Raw genomic sequence first — 20,195 nt, 5'->3', positions numbered from 1 at the left:
GCACTTTCACGCGATCGATTTTAGCTAATTGCAAACCGGTGCTATATAACGCGCGTATATAAGAGAGAGACGGAAGATCGTTGGAAAGGTGGTGGTAGGTAGGTTGGAGGGTCCGCGAATGGAACGGGAAATATGCAAAGTGTTTACGATCGTGCAACATGCTGCCGACCCGAGTTCGCTCTCCCTCTGCCATCCCTACGTTCCGCGCTTTTATCTATTCTTCTAAGAGGGATGCGGAGTCTGCAAGGAAATGCACCACGTTCTCCGCTTCCGTTATTAATGTACAAAAGCTCAAATTCACACTTCCTCATCTCGAACAATCGTATTCACGCAATTTTCAGGTGACTGTTTTATCTTCTGTAAAGTATGAAATTTTGAAGGAATAAAAATTGATCGAAGTATTGCATGAAAAAATATAACGCGTCAATTTAATTGTTATATTTTAAATATTTATCCGCATATTACGAAATAATATGTTATAAAATGAAAAGCAGTGCGCTTCGATATTATAATAATTATAATAATAGAAGTGGATTAAAAAGTAAAGCAATATATTTATATTTACTATCCTATTTTAAGAAATTGTTTCTGGGACATTTTCAAATGAAGGAATAAACATTATTTAATAAAGTAATAATTATTATTCTTATATACAGAAGAATAAAACTTTCAAAATTTGTAATTTTATCATAGAAAATTATGTAAACTTTTATCAATAAAACAGATTTATGCATTTTATGTAATTGAGATACTTTATTGTTTTATACATTATTTTCAATAATATAAATCGAATTAATTTTTATATTATTTTGTCCTACGACTGCATGGGACATTTTTACACGATATTTTAATAATGCATGTACCACGCCTATCTGCATTTGAATAATAAACGATAATTGCGAAGCGCCTTATAATTATTAGTAATAAAATTGTTTATCTGGAAAATCAAAGATACAAAAATTTATATTAAACCCTGTAAAATTAAATTTAGCATTTAAAATAAATTTTGTCTTATCTGTAAAGCGATTTAAATTGTATTAATTACATTGGATTTAATAAAAAGATAAATATTTCGTGCAGATTAAATATAATCAAAAAATCATTTGTGTATGAATTGTATTTTTTGAATAAATTAGAAAATTAAAAGTATCCTATGTATATTGTCCAGCAAATAATATAACAAAAGAATTAAAATAATATAGACTTATGTATTTTCCTCTCAATATGCATATTACAATGATTCTGTCTCCCTTATTAAGTGATATATTGATCACCTCTTTTCGAAATAATCGGTCCAATTATATCTTTGCAATTTATAGCAAGGCAGGGTAAAAGACACACCCTTTGCGGTTCGATCTCGCCGCGACTCCACTTATAAAAACGCAATTTCCTTGTAACAATATAGCATAATAAATGCCGAGGGTTGCTTTCTCGGGGGCGGTTGAAGAGCCCACTTTCGCCAGGCGTAGACCAAGCAGCGAGCGGCTCCGATTCGCCATTACAGTTTGTAATGTACTTACGTAACTTCTGTTTATACACCAACTTTTCTCCACCCGCACTTATTCCGTCTCAGCCTTCTTGCCGCTTACATCCCCGTTTCATCCCCGTTTCATGCCCGCGGCGTTTTCTGCTCTAATATCATTTTTAATGTTTGAAAATTATCTCCGCCACCTCTCCGTGCCCTTAAACCTTTTGACCAAAATGTTCCTTTTTTACTATCCTACTTTTATAATGACAGCGTGCTTATTTATCACATTCTCTACTTATATTATATGTCACGCGATATATATTTCCTTCTTCTTACATTTCTTCATTTATAGCAAATTCTTTATATTTCCGCTTTTAAAAATTATTTTATGATTTATAAATATTTGAACAAATAATTTTTTTATTTTTTTATTTTTTATCTGCAGAATAATACAAAATTTAAAATGATAATAAAGAGATAATAATACGTCCTTGAATAACAAATGTCTAAAGATTATTAGTAACTGCCAAATAATAAGCGTTATTTACAGACAGAATATAAAGATTGCAAAAGTATTTATCGAATTTATAACACAGAGCAAATAAAACGACTTATGTTATTTTTAAATAAAATAGATTATTATTTAAAGTAAATAAGTTCTAGTAATAGCTTCTTGATAATGCTTCTACATCTTATTTTAACCAAAATGATTAAATATGCAATAAATGAAAATATACTAAATTGATTCTCTGAAAAACTATAATCTACATTAATTTAGGTTTATAATTAAAAAGATTAAATATTATAACATTAAATAAATATAGATACTTATTGTTAGTAATAAATAATATACGTCACAAACAGATTTTTATAATGCACGGTTTCAAAAAAGCTCTTTAATCATAAATAAAACAATAATTTCCCTAAAATTTATGTGTGTATGAATAAATTTCGTAATATTTTAATAAGTATCAGAAAAAATCCATAAGATAATTTCATGGTAATTTAGACTTTTAATTTGTCATATTAAGAAAGGAATGAGAATATTTGTGTAATAAAAGTATCACGCGTTTCTGACTAGGTTCATTATTTTCTCACTTTACTAAAATAGTGCGTATACAAAATATCGGTTAATCATTCAAATATCAAAAGAAAGACTAAAATTGTCGTAAAATGTTTTCACTATATTATGACATATGATATATTTATATTACAAAGTATAAAAAATTTGATACATATTTAGACTTCATTTTTACTTAAAATATATCATGATAAAATGAAAATGAATTAATTTGCTTTATTATTTAATTATTAAAAAAAAATATTGCTGCATGAATGGCATTATAAAATCGTATTTTTTGTAAAATTAATGATTGTGGCAAAAATATGTTTGTATATGTTTTCGACTCAAATGCAATTGCACCATGTTTTAATTCAATTCTTAAAATACTCAACGCATATGCTCTTACACACGCTAACGATATTATTTATTACGCGCAAATTTTTTCGACGACCGATGCAAAAAATTTTCCCTCGCGCCATAATTGCGATGACTCGATGTGTTCATTCAATGTGTTGCGCGATGCATTTTTCTCATTTCAGATCGGTCATGACATTTCACAAAGTGCGCAGTTCCGGCTCGAACAGCAACGATGGGGATGAGGCATGGAACTGGAATGCAGGCTGCAGTTCAATGCGACTGCATTGAAAACAAGCCACGATGCATCGAAGCCTCGGGCGCTTATAATCGTTATGTTTAGTCGCTTGTATTCCTGCATTTTCCACGGTATTTACACTTCACTGAAATCTCATGAAAAAGTAATAAAATAAACACCGATCCGGGGATCGCACGCCGGAAATAGGATATCGCGATATTTATTCTGGCTTCGTGTCATGCGCCTATTTATAATGGACGGCATTTACTAACTCGACTGCATATTTTATCCTTCACTGTTGCAGTAATTTTGTATAATATCACCCCTCGCAAAAAATGACGCTGTTCGTGGGTCAAAGCGAATATTCCCTCGCGAGTTTTTTTCCGATGATTTCATACACGATTGTAGCCATAAGGAAATTTTGTTATATCGTTACAATGGTGAATAACATTTTAATGCGTATTTGAATGCGTATATTTGATTTACTTAGCACAGATTATACATTAATAATTTATCTTTTGCTTTATTATCTGTAATAATAAATCTTTAATGAGAATGGTATAATAAAAATTATTTGAAAAAATTAATATTGTATTATTTAGAAAGATAGTTTCTGTTTAAAGAGGAAATTTATAGATAAATTAGTATATTGTTAAGATTTAATTTCAATTAACATTTATTATATTAATCTCAATTAAGATTTAATTAAAACGTAAAAATATTAGGTGTTGGAATTAATTCGTAGCGTTTTTAATGAAAGAATGTTATTTATTTCACATGAGCATTAAAAAATACATTAATGAAAGTACTTCCCATCACTTGTAAAACGCTACGAATTAATTCCAACACCTAATATTTTTTTTCGGCACTTTTAAAATTTAAAATTTATTCTTTTTTTTTATTTGTATCTTCTTCTCTTTCTGTATTTGTACATTAGAAGAGTGTTCATCAAAGTTTATCTTCCGAATAACATTAATTTAAAATTCCTAATTGAATGTGAGTCATCTAATCAACATTTAAAAGTACTGCATTACCTAACAAATACGTCACTATTCTGCGAAATAACTGGCTCTTCAATTTTTTTTTTGCAAATTAAAAAAAAACCGGCAGTTGCGCATAACGTCATCCACTTTGCTCGTCAAATAAACATCTCGATGGAATGGTGCACGAATAAACTCAAGTCAAAGGAACGATTATCATCGCGTCGTATTTTGCTCGTCGATTTCGTCGGTTCGCACTACTTCGTGCTTCGTGTTTGTGTCCGCCATCGAACACGACGGGCACGACACTCGCCGCGCGAGTTGGACGGCAAAACTAAACAGACCACGAGGCGACGTTAAAGTGATGGCGCGAGTTAAACTGACAACCTTCGCCACTTTCCCGGAAGCATAAGCTATCTCGCGCGGCCTGTCGCTTTTGCCGCGAGTGTATTTTCATTGTCGCTTTTATCCTACGTCCGCGATCGGTAACGCGTCCGCGACGCGTGTTCCGCACGATCTCGCAGCGCGTTTGATTGTTTTCCGAATGAATGAGACGAAATTATAAATAGACTCCCGAGCGATTTTCCGCTATCGTCGCACCTCTTCATGCGCGGCTCACCGGACATGATCGCGCGATGGAAATTACGCATCATCGCGCTCGTTTCGCGCGCGCCTGTCAATTCGTTCCAATTAAATGCATACGATCGAATAAATTTATGCCCGATCTCTAATAACTACCTATTTTAGAGTAATTTATCGATTTCTAACGTTTCTATAATGCAGCGCTGAAATACAATGTATCATACAGTACTTATTTCACTTGAATATTTTCAATAAATCTCGAACGTCATATTAGTTTTATAACAAAGAGAGTTTAATCAATGTTTCTTTTATTCTTATCGATTTTATTCTTCAAATTCTTCTTTGATTCTACGAATCAAATGGATTCTGTGTATTAACAAAAACGTTCATACTTGTATATTATCTATGTAAATACATTTATGCATATAGTATCAGATTTTATTGACACTTTTTAAAATTTATAATTTACTTCTACTGCAGAGCCTAAATTCATTTATATTAATTTATTTGTATTATATTATTCGATATAACGACGAATTACACATCTATTTTGAAAAAAAAAAAAAAACTTCAGAAATAACACTGTATTATAAATTCCTGCAACTATTGCAATCTAATTATCAAACTTTACGTAAATCTCATCTTTTCTCTCTGAAATCTCTCAAGTTTCAAAGTATCATAAGTAAGAGAATTAACGCGATTCCTTGACAGATCGCAGAATTCAGGCCATCATCGCCGTTTCTTCACCTACTAAGCTATAAATTCTCACGGCTGCAACGCTGCGGAACAGCAGGAGGAGATTGCAGCCGCGGATTGCCGAGGCGTAAGAGAGGCGTGAGTGAAACGGCTGGACCACCGGTAAACAATCCTCCGGCCAGACCGGCCGACCCATCTCTGATTGCTAATGAATCCTAACACTATTATGCATACAACAACTAAAAAAAACTTAGGTCGGAGCACGAGGGCAGGAGTCGTTGGCCGTTCGTCCGTGTCTTCGCCTCTTTGTGCACGTCGCATCGGGCATCGGGCATTGCTCACACAGAGTGTATGCGTGTGCGCGTGTGTGTGTGAGAACTGCTAGTGTGTCGGCGTGTACTTCTGGGACAAAGAGTTGTGCAAACACGAGTTTACCAGCGGGGGACATTATTGCCCTGGACCCGGAGCAAGTTACCGTCAGGCACTTCGTTAGTGCAATCCTTTTTGCTCGTTACCTTGCCGGTTACTTCGACCTCGATGCGTTACGATCGTTACGATACCTGTTTGCATGTATGCCTACGTATACGCGGCCCTCGTCCATTACGCGCGAATGCTTCGCGAATAGCGACGAACCGGCTGAACGGCGCGGCCGCGTCGAGATTTCGGCGCGACACACCGCTCCGTCATCCGTGTGGGAATTATTTTTCACGAACGCGTCGCGACGCGCGAAATTGCAAGCTTACGAGCTGCTAGCGTACAAGCGGGGTGAAAACGAATTCAAATGGATTAAGTTACGTGGTTACAAAACGTCGAGATCGATAAGTAAATACGCAAGATACGTACGTTACATTAAATACGATTAATAAATAATAAGAGAAATAAGATAAATCATATATTCTTATGGTCACTTCTATCACTTCTCTAAGAGTGTTTATTTAAATATTGTCTTTATAAATCTCCAATGTTTAGATGAATAAGCCATGTATTTATTTATCGATTGAGATTGTAATTGTAGAAAAAATAGAAAGCAGTTTAGAAAATGTGGCTCCTCTTTTAATAGAAAATACATTAGCGGTATTATAAATACTCGTAATGTATACCTATCATAATTTAAATTATTGTTAACTTATAATTTGCGTAATTTTTAAAGGTAAGTTTATATATTTAAATCTCAAAAGTATCTATCTCTCAAACAAACTTTTATTATCTAGTTTCGTTTTTTTCGTCATTAGAAATAAAGCTAATAACATACGTATAGTATGTAAAAAAACATATTTCTGTTATTGTATGTATATCACGCAGGCAACAATTATTGCAACAAGCGATTAACATAATTCGTAGTCTTTTAGAATTGTTCTAAAAGACCCTATTCCTTTATTATTTCTAAAAATCATCATTATCAGTACTATGTAATCAATGAAAATAACTATCATCTGTGTTGGTAATTATTCGAAAATATGTTTCGCGTCCTAGTTTTTCGCTATCGCTAGCTCGGCTGAGAATCAGCATTCGCCTCAATTCTCCTCAATAATAAGCGCCCGCGATGCATAATGCGTTTATTGCTTTTCACCGGCGTTTCGCAACAACAGCACGTAACGTGCATTAACACCGGCGAGCCGAGAAGTAAGACTGCAAAGGGGCTTTATATGCAGCGAGGTGTGCACGCGATGACGTGATTCTATCGATTATTAAACGAATAATATGTGCTCGCTCGCACTGCCCTGTACCATGTGCATCGAGCCACACAGGCAATTTGAGTATGCATCGTATGCACGAGTTTATGATCGCGCGAAAATCCGGAATGTTCGGCACGGAGTGATACGATGGAAACGAAATAGAGTTCCCCGCGAAACTAATTTCATGGAACGGTTACAACCGACGCCTCGAAAATACCGTTGTGGTTTTCTGAAATTAGAAGTTACACGAAGGGGAATTTTTTTCCCCGCGTTCGATTTTTCGGCGATGCAACGGAGAAGCGCAACCGGTAAACATTTTTAGCAGCTCGCCTTAATTAAGTCGCGAGAATATTCCACTTCTGCTAAAATAACACATCGGTCTTTTAATCGCTATTTCGCGATTAAATCAACAGCACGGATTTTTAGACACAATTTTTAGTCGATCTATATATATGTATAATTAGTAGATTATTTTTACTTAACTTTTCTCACATCTTAAAGGCGGAATTTTCCGTCATATATTAATTTAATAGCTTCAAACTGTTAATAGCTTTAAATCGATCTCCATGTCCACTTACTTATTCTTATTCCTCTGAGATAATCTTTTTAGAAAAGAAAAGACATCAGAAATATTACAAGTAAGCATATGTTTTACACAATGAAAACTATTTGCAGTTATCGCTTACGAATTTAAACCAATCTTCATAATTCATCAATCAATAAGAGAGAATTTATGTAATTATTTTCTATAATAATCTATACATCAAATATACATAATAATAAAGATATTAATAAAATATCATTTTCAACTCAATTACGATACCTACAATCGAAGTAGATATATTAATCGCGATTTTTCGACTCTCGTTTCTTTTTATTTCGATTCCCGATACATGTATGTGCGTCGCAAAGTTTCAGGTGCACTGGGGACGAGGGAGAGTCGATTTATCGCAAAATGTAGGAAGAATCGAACGGAAGAGCCCCGCGGGCTCTGCACACGGCACGACGATCCGCCATCGGCCTCCCCCGCGCGGACGAACGGGCGCGAGGGTGTACAGCGCGAGTCGAGAGGGTGCAACAATAGCGAGACAGTTACTGTCAACACACTCGGTGCACATTAGTTGTTTCGCGGAAGCGGCTAAAATGTAAAACGAGGATCCCCGGGAACAAAAGGAACGTAGCGGGTGGAAAAGGTATAGGATCAATACAATAGTATATTTGTACAGACCGACTGATGAGGGGTGGTGCCTTGCAAGTGGGAGGCCTCGCTCGGGGTCGGCAATGTCTGTCCAGGGTGGGTATGCCTGTTGTTTACAGTGAAATGCAGGAAGCACAAGAGATCAAAAAGAGAAGCTCGAAACACCAAGCTCGTTTCGATGTCAAAGCTGATTCGCAAGCGTATCTGAATATAATGTTACATGAGCTCTTAAATTTTCCAATAGTATCTTCATGCATTATAAAAAAAGTTGTAAAATCCACAGGAGTCAAAATTATATTTTTTTTATTAATAATACAACAATAGACTAATCTAAAAAAAAAGCAACATTTATTATTTCCTTCAAAGCAATCGTTTTGCACGTAATCGTATTTTTTTTTTAATAGTTGGATTATTAATTCAGGAAAAAAAATTGTTTCATTACAAGCAAAGAGGATAATATTAATAATATTAATAATTTCATGCGTTATCATAATGTCAAGATAATTGTGTTGAATGTATAATTTTATAGTTTCTAAAACAGTACAGTAAGAAAATATAAAAAGATAATAAGAGATAAAAGAATTATTACTTGTGCTTATAAAAAAAAACACGCGATAAATGAAAATTATTAACGAGTTGAAATATCATTAGAGATACACGCGATCGATAAAACAGCACATTTATGCTCATCTCTCGAAGGCTAAATGCCTCGTAGACGGAAGACACAACCCTCGGGTGGCACTGGTTGCATAGGATGGGTATGTTAGTTGTTTACCCTGTAAGGGTGCCAAGAGGGGATGCCAAGAAGAAGGTAGGAGAAACGAACAGGCACACCCCGCAATAATACGTATACAACCGTGCCATAGCAAAACCACCATCACCACTGTTACATTTGTAAACTACGAACGTATCGGTTTACCCGCATAGGCGAAAACCATCACAGTGACGAACAAAATATCCAACCATAATTGGTCAGTTGTCAGATCAATTTGAACGATATTCATAATATACGATATTTGTCGCATGTATGGTTATTCACTATAATATTTATTTTGTAAACAGTACTTATAATAAATGTGTCTATTAATTATTTATAACAAGGACAACCTACATTATATTATATCTTAAAGCTAAAAGGACACATTCGTTGCTTATCTATACGATACCTTTAATTTTTGCTTTCCAAATTATAAAATGGTTGTAGTCAAATTAATCATCAAATTGCAATTTCATTGTAGTCATTGAATATAGTATTAAATTATAATAGCCTAGAAAAGGAACAAGTCGCTCAAATCGTAAAAATAGTATGTAGTTTTTGTTGAAAATGTCTTAACAAACATACAAAACGTACATCTGTTTGCGATAGCCTCATTTGTGCCGATGTGTAAGCATAATAAGAGCTTATTGATCTAGAGGGTATAATTATGTTCATGGTCGATTCATGCAAGGGAGATCTAATGTTTTTGTAGCAATTACCGCGAAGCCATACCGTATTAAGTCGTTTGAGTCTTTAGAGATAATTCTCGCAATATTATAATTTCAGTACACATTGCTAATTGCAATATATTGGTATTTTTCCTTGACTAAATATTGATGAAAGATATATATATATATATATATATATATATATATATATATATAAAATAAAAGACAAATATATGTATATACATAATATGGATATATGCGACGTATTCGTCGTATCTTATAATCACAGGAAAAAATTATTAATAATTCTTATAATAAAGTAATAAAGCTAATAAAATTATTACTTTATTATCTTTTTCTTCTTTTCATGAAATATATTTATTACTCTATGTTAGCATTTACTTCTCAAAGTTAAATATTATATAGTGCCACCAAAAAATATAAGATTTTTTTTCAATATCGTATACATCACAAGTATAAGTAAAAAAATAGAAAATATTTTACAGTCAATCCATATACGTATAGTATACTTACCAATTAATTTATTTAACAACAAATAACGGGTTAATAATTGTTTACTATATTTATTTTTATAATGCGCCAATTTTATTTTAATTTTTCATATATTTTCTATATCTATATTAATTAATAGCTCGACTTTATTCGCTTGAACTTGTATACAGCTGTTAAAATATACGAGTAATTAACTTATCAGTTCATCAACTGATTGCTGCGCGCAATATACATATCCGCGTTTAAGTAACCAAGACAAAATCAGCTGAGCAGTAAAAATTAATATCAGACAATCAGAAAATCAATAATAAATAAGAGAAATCGATATGCATATAATTGCAATTACAAACTGATTTGAGCGCGAATTATACGCGATATTATTAGTCAATTTTGATCGCTTATAACTCAAAAGTTATTGTGCAACTTTGATAGGTATTTTTATGGTATAATTTTTAGCCTTAATTAATCTTAGAGTCATTCAACCCATAAATGATCTTTTCAGAATAATTCTGTTGAAAATTTTAATTCTTAAATTATAAGCTTAAATTCTTAAGTTATAAGCTTTTTTAAAGAGATAAATAATATATACAAATTTTTAAAAAAGTAACTTATTTTTATTTAGAACAAACTCATTGCTCTTCTTGGAAATAATATTTTATAATTAAATTTTAAATTATTAAAAAGTTAAGTATGATTCACAATTTTAAAAAATTATTAGGTGTTGGAATTAATTCGTAGCGTTTTTTAATGAAAGAATGTTATTTATTTCACATGAGCATTAAAAAATACATTAATGAAAGTACTTCCCATCACTTGTAAAACGCTACGAATTAATTCCAACACCTAATAATATTAATTTATTTAATTATTTAAGTTATTTACATGTTATGTGATAACATGTATTGTGAGTATACTACAAGGATTATAATAATTGATTTATTATTATAATTACATTATTAATAATATTAATTTGTATAATTATTTATAATATTAATATTATATTATTTTTAAAGATGTGTTCTATACCGATATAAATAAAAATAAATGACATATTACCTATTGGTATGTTTACTATTTTTTAATATAATTTTAACATTATAAACATGCTATTGTACAGAATACTTTTTGGTATCAGTGGCTCGCCCTATTTGAGAACTTATGTCTGGGAGATCTGCGTGAACGTTAAAAAATTAAGAGAATTTTTTGGTTTAGTTGATTTAGTTTGCCTTTATAATCATTAAAATCAGTTTAATAAATTTAATTTGAAGTTAAAGTTCAGAATTATATAAGCAATTCCTAGTAATTATACATAAGTAAATCTTCTTATAGCAATTTTCTTTAATCTTACATTTTAATATTTTATAATGAGCCTAAAGGCTCATAAACACTTAAGCGAATAAAACATTTAATTGCGATCGATGTAAATCGCGGAGTTTAAATCATCATTAATACGTTTAATCGGGTTTCCGCGATGCGAAATGTAATGTTTGTTTTCACCGCGAAATCAAATTGTAATAGTCCGCATCGACAGGAATGAAAATTGCAACGAACAAGGTGAATCGCGGATCCGACCGACTAGCAACAATTCTCGGCGTACGCGCGCCGCGCACTCGAAATCATTATGTCAAATCTACTTCATTTGCTCAACCCCGTTGCGTCCGTATACGATTGTGTATGTACGCATTCATGTTGCTAACTCCATTCTCTACGATTTTTACTTTCTCACTCTTCTTTTTATCTTAACGCTATATATATATATATATATATATATATATATATATATATATATTTGAAAATGTAACCAAAAAAAATGTAACAATTTTAATTAAGTAAAATGTAACATTGTTAAATAGAAAAAGAGATCAATTATATCTACTTTCAAATAACACAAATTTCGCCACTAGATCTTTATTGGATTATCAATTGTATGTCAAATTCACGAGTAAGGGTTTTCTTTCCCGAAATGACAATTTTTTTCGACTGGCACCGCGAAAAGTGCAAACGATGGCGCAAATTTCGGCGCACGTTCCACCAGTCGATCGAGTTATGCGTAACAGAATTGAATTTACCAAGTGTAGAACATATAACCTAATAGCGCACAATGGTTCTGATAATTAGCAAATATGCAATACCTATGATTAGAGTAATAGTTTGGCAAATAGAATATTTTCATTTGACAGGTATGTGTTCTCTGTGACGTTTACGACGGGCTTGGTAGGCAACAAAGAGCTTGGTTTGCAAAATGAGGATCGAAAATCAAAGCCCACTTAATAATACGCTGATGAAATCATTCGCTCTCGTATAGCCGGGCATCGAAAATGTCAGACGTTGAGAGGTATTGCCCGTAATATATTTTTGATTAAGTGGCCGGAATAACGGTGATAAATAATAAAACGATGCACTTGTTTACGGGAAACCGCAATTGAATCAACGAGAGTACGTTCGTGCGCATCTATGATATTGCGAAAAATCAAATGCCCGTCGATGCTTACACGAATTGTAATGATATGATGAATAATATGAGTGTGATTGATGGTGATGGCTTTGCCAGGATCAAAAGGCCAAAAATGATTTTGCTATTAAAGAAGGAAAACCTATACAACGCTCTTAATACAAAAGTTATAATTCAAAATTGAAAACTTCTTTATAATAAATCTCTTAAAAAATATTACAATAACTTTATGAAATTTTTAGAAAAGTAACCATAATTTTTGTTTTCAATGTTGGCATATCTCGATATACCCCGAAGATGTTTTCTCGCCCGATACAATCACGTGAGAAGAGAGAATTGGACAGAGAGAGAGAGAGAGGAGCGTGCAACCGCGTTACAAAAGATCCGGATCTCATCCCTCGATTCCCGAAGCCTTCCTGAAGCCTTCCCGAAATAATCCTCGCGGACGATACATTAGGCAACACGCGTGTGCGTGAGATGAAGCGAGGATAGGTGAGACTTAAATATGACAAATTCAACGCGCTCCTTCCTGCCTTCCTTCCTTGCTTGACACTTATGGCCTAAGGGTCACACACCGGGTATTATTATTTTCATTCCTTCCCGCATGTCTGTCTGTTCTGTCTGTCGTCTGTCCGTCCACCCATACATCCGTTTCGTTCTTCCTTTCCGCGTTTGTCTCCTCTGTCTGGCCGTGCGCCTTTTCCCGCCCCGCGGAAATCTCTTTTCGGATGCTTTCGAGGGTTCCCCCTCTTCCCTCCCCCACACACGCGAGATGGGGCTCTTAGTTTTTTGCGCGCGACACGTGACGGAAAGTCCTCGAGGCCGCCTTTGTTGCTGGGACGTTATCCCTCTTGTGCCATGTTCTGCGAAATTCTTGTCGAGATTTTCAAGGATGGAAAGGAACACTTACATTATAATTATGTGCTGTGACGTGCGTCGCGACGATATGTTGAGAAATTGGTTACCGTGAAGAAGAGACTAATTAGATAAAGTAATATGTGTGCGTCTCATTCAAGATTAAATTCTTTATATTATAGTATCATATAGCGCTCGTGCAAAATCATAAAGCTTTTCGTATAAAATTGTTAACTTCAATTAATCTTAGAATGTTATCGCTATTGAATGATACAGTATTGCTATTAATATATAAATTTTACAAATAAGAAAATACTCTTAATGTAACACAAATTTTTCTTACATTTTACGCTTTCGCTAATCGAATTATTGACTTGAAAGGAAAGAAAACTAAGTACGCTATCAAATTCAATCTTGAAATGATAAGAAATTTATAATTGTGTGTATATATCTCTTCATACTATAAATAAAACATACAATAACTGCTTAAAAATTGAAATCACTTCACTTTCTATTATAAAACTGATTGCCAGGAAGTTCAAACTGATATAACGGAACAGAATTTTTAAAGCTTGTCTCCACTTATTCTAACTTTAGATGTATCTCCTAATCGTAAGGTGATCGTATAGTTCAGCGATCAATCGGATGGCATATATTATAAATAATTATTACAACAAAACATTACATTTGAAAAACAGTTTGCAGTATCAGTTACATTATTATCCACACGATTATTATCAAATATTAGAATCCAATTTGATAATAATCATCCGAGCACTTCATGCTTGTAAAAATTCTGCTAAAAGGAAAAAAATCGCCAAGCTTCGTGTTTTGAATGCGCGGTACCTTATGGTCTTAAATCATATTACCTACGTACCCTTTTTACCCCTTCTCGTGTTATCTCCTGCGGGCTCGGGCTCGTTCTTATTTTATTTGTTTCGCTTATCCACCGCCGTTCTTGAGGCTCGCCGAGATTTCGCGGCAATTTACTTTATGCGCGTTACGTCGTTTTCCGCCCTCTCGCTTCCGCCCACTGTGGCGTACCTACCCTTACCATCTTTTCTCAAAGACTCACCCTCGCGATGTTCTTATGGAGCTCGACAGCGTCCGACGCACACACACACACACACACACACACACACACACACACACACACACACATTCGCGCGCGCATTACGTTTGTGCGTCGCGTGTACGTGCAGACCATACAACGACGTGTTCGTTTCTATCGTCAAGGCGGCCCCGAGTGTTCTCTTCTACACTTATTTCGCGCTAATTCACCCCTCAAGACCGCTTACGCCTCCTACCACCGTCTACTGAACAGGTTAGCTTTTTTTTCTCACGTGCCGCGAAGCAGTTCTCGTTAAGCGGTTAAGGGGTGAACTCGGTAAAGAGGGGCTGTAAATTCATTGACTGGCGAAAATACCCCTTGGAATTCCCAGAAGCGTCTTTCGAGCAATTCCAGTGCTAGGCTTACTCGGGATCACGCCTAAATCGTGTAAAAATAAGAATTAGATCTCACCTTCGTGAAATGTTTACAGATACGTTTGCCAATGGCTAACAGACACAATTATTTACGATTAGTCGATAAAGTATTAACCATAAACGCAGGATACTTTTAAAAGATTGTTCTAAATCTTTATACAAAACTTTTTAAAACATTTAACGTATTTAAGAAATAATTAACAGCAATTATATGTTATACATATCGGAGCAATTTAGAATAAAACTATCAAATATAATTTATTACATCATTTGAGATAAAATAATTGCGTCTACGACACTATTTCGTTCAATAAAAATTTCAACCTTTGTACTTGGCAATTATTAGATATTGTATGGTACGAATTATAAATCTCTCACACTCTGGCAACAATTCCAACCTGCTGAAAGAAAGAAGGCATCATCCGCGCTGAGATTCGCTAACTTTGGAGTATGAAAATATTTTTGCCGAGTGGTAGATGCGGATGAATGCGCAGGCGTTCTCGCGTCGTAAAAATAACACGTGGCAATGGAAATTCGTCCAGAAAATTGCGCTCGGACGCGCTAGCGAATGATCAACGCGACGTCGAGGATCACTCCCTCTCGAAATACAACCACGTATATAATTATCAAACAAAATCTACAATCCGAGGAGAGAATCGAGGGTCGCGGCTGGGCATTACAAACGCATTTACATTTGGTACTTGACAAGAGCCAACAAAGGGGCCCGGGCTGCCGGAATGTTCATCGTAAATAAGCATTACGATATAATTTTCTGTCACAACAATGGCCGCCGGTGTTACAAAAGGTTTAGCCACGAGGCGGCCGTCGGGTACCACTGCGGACAATGAGAACGGCCGCGTTACGCCGTAAATTGATTTGCGAAAGCGTTCCTGAAAAAGCCCTCCGCGGAGAGAGAAGCCAGGCCCGCCATCGCCACCGCCACCGCCGCCGCCGTACGTGCCGCCAGGTTAGTGGGGTGGCGCGGGGGTGGCGCGAGCTTTTGAGCTTATACCACAAAAATTACGTCGCGGCAGGGATTGTATTTATGTTACATAATTACGCCACGCGCGACCGGTCGGATAGAGACCGCGGAAAGGGTGGTTGGCTTCGGCGTGGAACGATGGCGGGCGCGAGTCGGGGGAGATGGAGAGAGAGAAAAAAAAAAGCGGCTGGCCGAGGAAAAGTTTTTCGGCGGCTGGTCGGCCCGACCGAGCAACGCCATCCGGCTAATGAATAGAAATAATTCTCGCGCAATTGTGCTTTTCGGTAGTTTTCAATTAACAGCCGCTCCTGCCGCGCCGAATCGAGCCGAGCTGGGCCAAGCCGAGTCGAGCTGAGCCGAGCCAAGCCGCCGCGAAACAAACGCCGAATGGCGCGACGCGCAGCACTGCTTTAAGTTTTTATGCCGGCTCGTAATTATAATTTTCTGTCAGGCGGAGGGTTAACACGCACGTATGCATGCGGAGATCGTTTTCTTTTTTTCCCTCTCCTCTTTTCTCTTTCTCTCGCCGCATTTTCACTCTCGTATTCTTTGTTCTCTTTTTGAGGGTGCAACGGAAATATACTCCGATTTCTGAATACGCGCGCATTTTCCTGCAATGAATCGGTGGTTCTTTGTGTTCCGTAGACTCATGAGAGTGTATTATGACTTTCTCGTCCGGATTTTGGAAATTTTATTCCTACACTTAATTTTGTTCAAAATATTAACTTTAGCGAAAAAATGTATGTTTTTTTTTTGTTTTCTCTATTCTATGTAATGGGAGTGTTTTTCGACTTCATGAGGTTATTTGACACAGAAAAATGTATATCAGTCTAATAAGGCTGTGGTGATATCATAGGCGCGTATCTAAGATTATTTTTTAGGGAGGTTTTTATCAATTCTTACTACATAAGTTAATTTTTTGCTTTAGTGAATTGCTTTTCTGAATATTTTAGAACTCAGAATGTCTCTTTCTTGTTCTTGATTTTGAACAAGAAAAATATTAGATTTTTATCAATCATAACTTTTAATCAAAATTTTCAGGAAGGATTTGAACCCTCCAAACCTCTCCATGGATGTGTCCATGAGATTGTATGAATATCTTTAATATTAAATTTTTTCGCTTACGATATGTAAAAATATAAAGTAATAATAATATAGGACACATCGAAATATATCATATTCTAATCGCACGATGGAAGATAAATGTCACATATATAATAAAACAGATAAAAATTCACAGAAACTGTTAATCACGAAAAAATCAGACGCGGTTACGCCTGTAATGCCTCAACTTCAACCAAGTTGTAACCTATCCTAAATCCGTGTATATATTTCGTAGCCACCGGAATCTCTTCGTGACTGTCGCCACGCAGAATCCCGCAAAATAAATCGCGCCTTTCGTCCGGTGATCCCCGGTAATATTTGTCTTTCATCGGGCCATTTTACAAGATTCCCTATCTACTCGACTTTCTAGGCAAGAAAGATGAAATCGGAGGCGGCCGTAGGCGCACTCGGACACGCACTCACGTCGTACGACGGGGTTTGAAAAGGGGATGCCCTCGTGATTCTCTGACTCGTCGACCGGGATGAGTAAGGTGGTAGGAGGATACGGACGGGGTTCCCGTGGGATAAAACGGGTTATCGGATGTGAAACTCGCTGCGTGGAAATGTAAAGGCACCTTGACAAATCGGTTTCTATTACCGGACAGCGACGCGCTCGCGCCGGGGTTCGTCTTTTTATATATTGATGGCATTATTTCGCACATCCATCGTACTCCATAGCTTCCTCAGAGCGCAATAAACTCTTGATATGTGCAAACAGTATTTGTACGGAAATGCATTGCTTCAATTTAATATTTTATTTATACGAGAAGAATAAAAAATATGAATATCAATCTTTGATTTTACTAATTCTATTTTAATCAACATAGAAGGAACAATTTTGCTAATATCTTAAAATTTTGTTGGATACAGATCTAAAAATCATTTTATTAAGTTGGACCATCAGATTATACATAGAAATCTTAAATATGATAAGCAATGCTACAAAAAGTTTTGACATTTTATAATCAGTTTGAGTGTCCTACATAATTATTAATGATCTAATAAAATTATTTTCAAATCTGTATCTAGTTAAGTTCTTAGATACTTCAGCAAAATCCTTCAATGTCCTAATTTAATAATTATTAAAAATTTGATAAATTAGAGAGTACATGATTACCTACAGACTTTTAATTAACTATATCATAATAAAAAAATAAAAGCTTAATCCTTCACACGTATATTTCGAAAATATTATTAATAATAGCGTATATTCACATTTCTTTTACATTTTACTTTGCATGTTTTACTTATGAGTAAATTTGCATAAATGACGTTCTGAAATTATGAATCAATTCTTCTTGAATTTTCTTGACACTGACATTACCTTTTACATTACACAGACGTCACACATGCATAACGATGCAAAATTTACCTTTGATTTACAATTAAGATTGTTCGTTACTTTTGTTACAGTTAATAGAACGATTGACCATGGAATTCCCAGCGCATCTCTGCCCTCTGACACAATATAATCGGTGCGTAATCATCCCATTGTTTGCCGAGAAATTAAATGGACAGTACATTCGCGTTACTGGAGTGCTCGCAAACGATTGTCACAATGTCCGATAATAGCATTTATTACTGCTATTCGCATTTTTGTTTAACCAGACGTTGATCATAGGCAGTCAGGTTATATCTTGATCGTTTGAAATGCTCCCGCGCAATCGATTAATCCATCACCGACGGAATCAATTTTATTACGACTTCTAATTTGTAATCAATCATAATGGATTTAGAATTCAAAATGTTAAATCTCATTTAACAGCTTGAAAAAATGTAATATCAAAAGATACAATATGTAAAATAAAATAATATAAAAATGTTCCCGTATAAATGACCATCCTATTCTTATCTTTTGTAAACTAACAGAGATAGACCTAATAAATATAATATCAAATTAAACGGTTCTAATTAAACTCTATTGTGAGCACAGTAATCACTTAAAAAAAATTATCTGTGTTAGAGAACGAAGAGATATACATAATTTTTACGAAATAAAATAAATCTTTCGACATAATAAAAGTTGTAGAGTCTGTTCTAATCTAATGAGTACAATGATGTATGGCATAAATTTTTTTACAAATTATATAAGTTATTTCGATTTGAAGTTTTACAAGTTATTTTGATTTTGAGTTTTTATATCCTGTGGTGTCCATAAAAATAATGATCGATAATTTTGTTCTAGAAATTAATATAAATATTGTGTGTGTGTGTGTGTGTGTGTGTGTGTGTGTATTACGATTCTATGCCATTCTCGAAATCAACCATTTCTTGTTATAGTCTACTTTTTCGTTTTTAATTCTTCTTCAATATTATACATATCGAGGTATATTAAATAACTAATATAATATCTTTCATCAATGATATAAAACGATTTATGTCGTATTATTATATAATATATTATACGATGCATATTATGAAATAAATGACTAATATTTTTCTATGTTTCAAGCAACGCACATTTTCTTGTTAATAAAAGAGAAAATGTATTAAAATAAGATATGAAAAAAATATATTACGATTGCAAATGCATATAAATAAGGAAGTCAATTATAGGTATCGAGATCGGCGGGGAATTGTTATATAATACTGTTGGCCGAACCGCTTTTTTCACGGTTGTGTAAAATATTTATTTATAATTAGTACAAAGGAGAACGAGTGCGCGAATTATTTTCAGCCGCGTGATCGTCCGCGCGCAAGCTACAAAAGTGAATAAATAATGTAAAAATGTTAATTGTCGTCAGCACTTGGTGTCACTGCGAGAACAAAGGACAAAGGTATAATGATATATCGGCGGTATATATTATTATCAGTTTCAGGAAAACGCAAATTTCCCGGAGGCGGGAAAGCTCCCAGCCGCTCTACGCTTTTAAAAATAAATTCGAACGAAAGAAATATCAATTAACACGCTCAATAACGCAAGCAATATCCCGAGCGTTCATCCGAAACCACCCTCTATGCGGTTAGTACGCAGGCAGGCAGGAACGCGCTGCACCCATTCATATACAAGAGGATAAAGCAGCCCCCACTCGGCCGACAGCAAATAATTAGTATCTTAGTAATATCGGGAATGCGTTTAATGTTGGCAACTAACTTGGCTACTTGATTAAATAGAGCAAATGAA

The 20,195-nt window shown here is 34.8% G+C and overlaps 1 protein-coding gene and 1 long non-coding RNA gene across 18 annotated transcripts in view; one reads left to right on the top strand and one right to left on the bottom strand.

Annotated features, from left to right (window-relative positions):
- Nucleotides 1-20,195, bottom strand: part of FoxP (forkhead box transcription factor P) — a 308,217-nt gene that overhangs the window by 181,811 nt on the left and 106,211 nt on the right. The window lies entirely within an intron of this gene.
- On the top strand, nucleotides 1,597-18,988 carry LOC147909812 (uncharacterized). The gene is made up of 2 exons (XR_015545186.1): nucleotides 1,597-3,254; nucleotides 18,485-18,988. It is a non-coding gene; the product is annotated as an uncharacterized LOC147909812 (long non-coding RNA).

This window comes from Acromyrmex echinatior, chromosome 5 (genome assembly GCF_024713525.1).
Source record: "Acromyrmex echinatior isolate Ae372 chromosome 5, ASM2471352v2, whole genome shotgun sequence".
Taxonomy (NCBI): domain Eukaryota; kingdom Metazoa; phylum Arthropoda; class Insecta; order Hymenoptera; family Formicidae; genus Acromyrmex; species Acromyrmex echinatior.
Note: the sequence above shows the minus strand (reverse complement) of the source record. Positions and strands in the feature narration are given on the sequence as shown.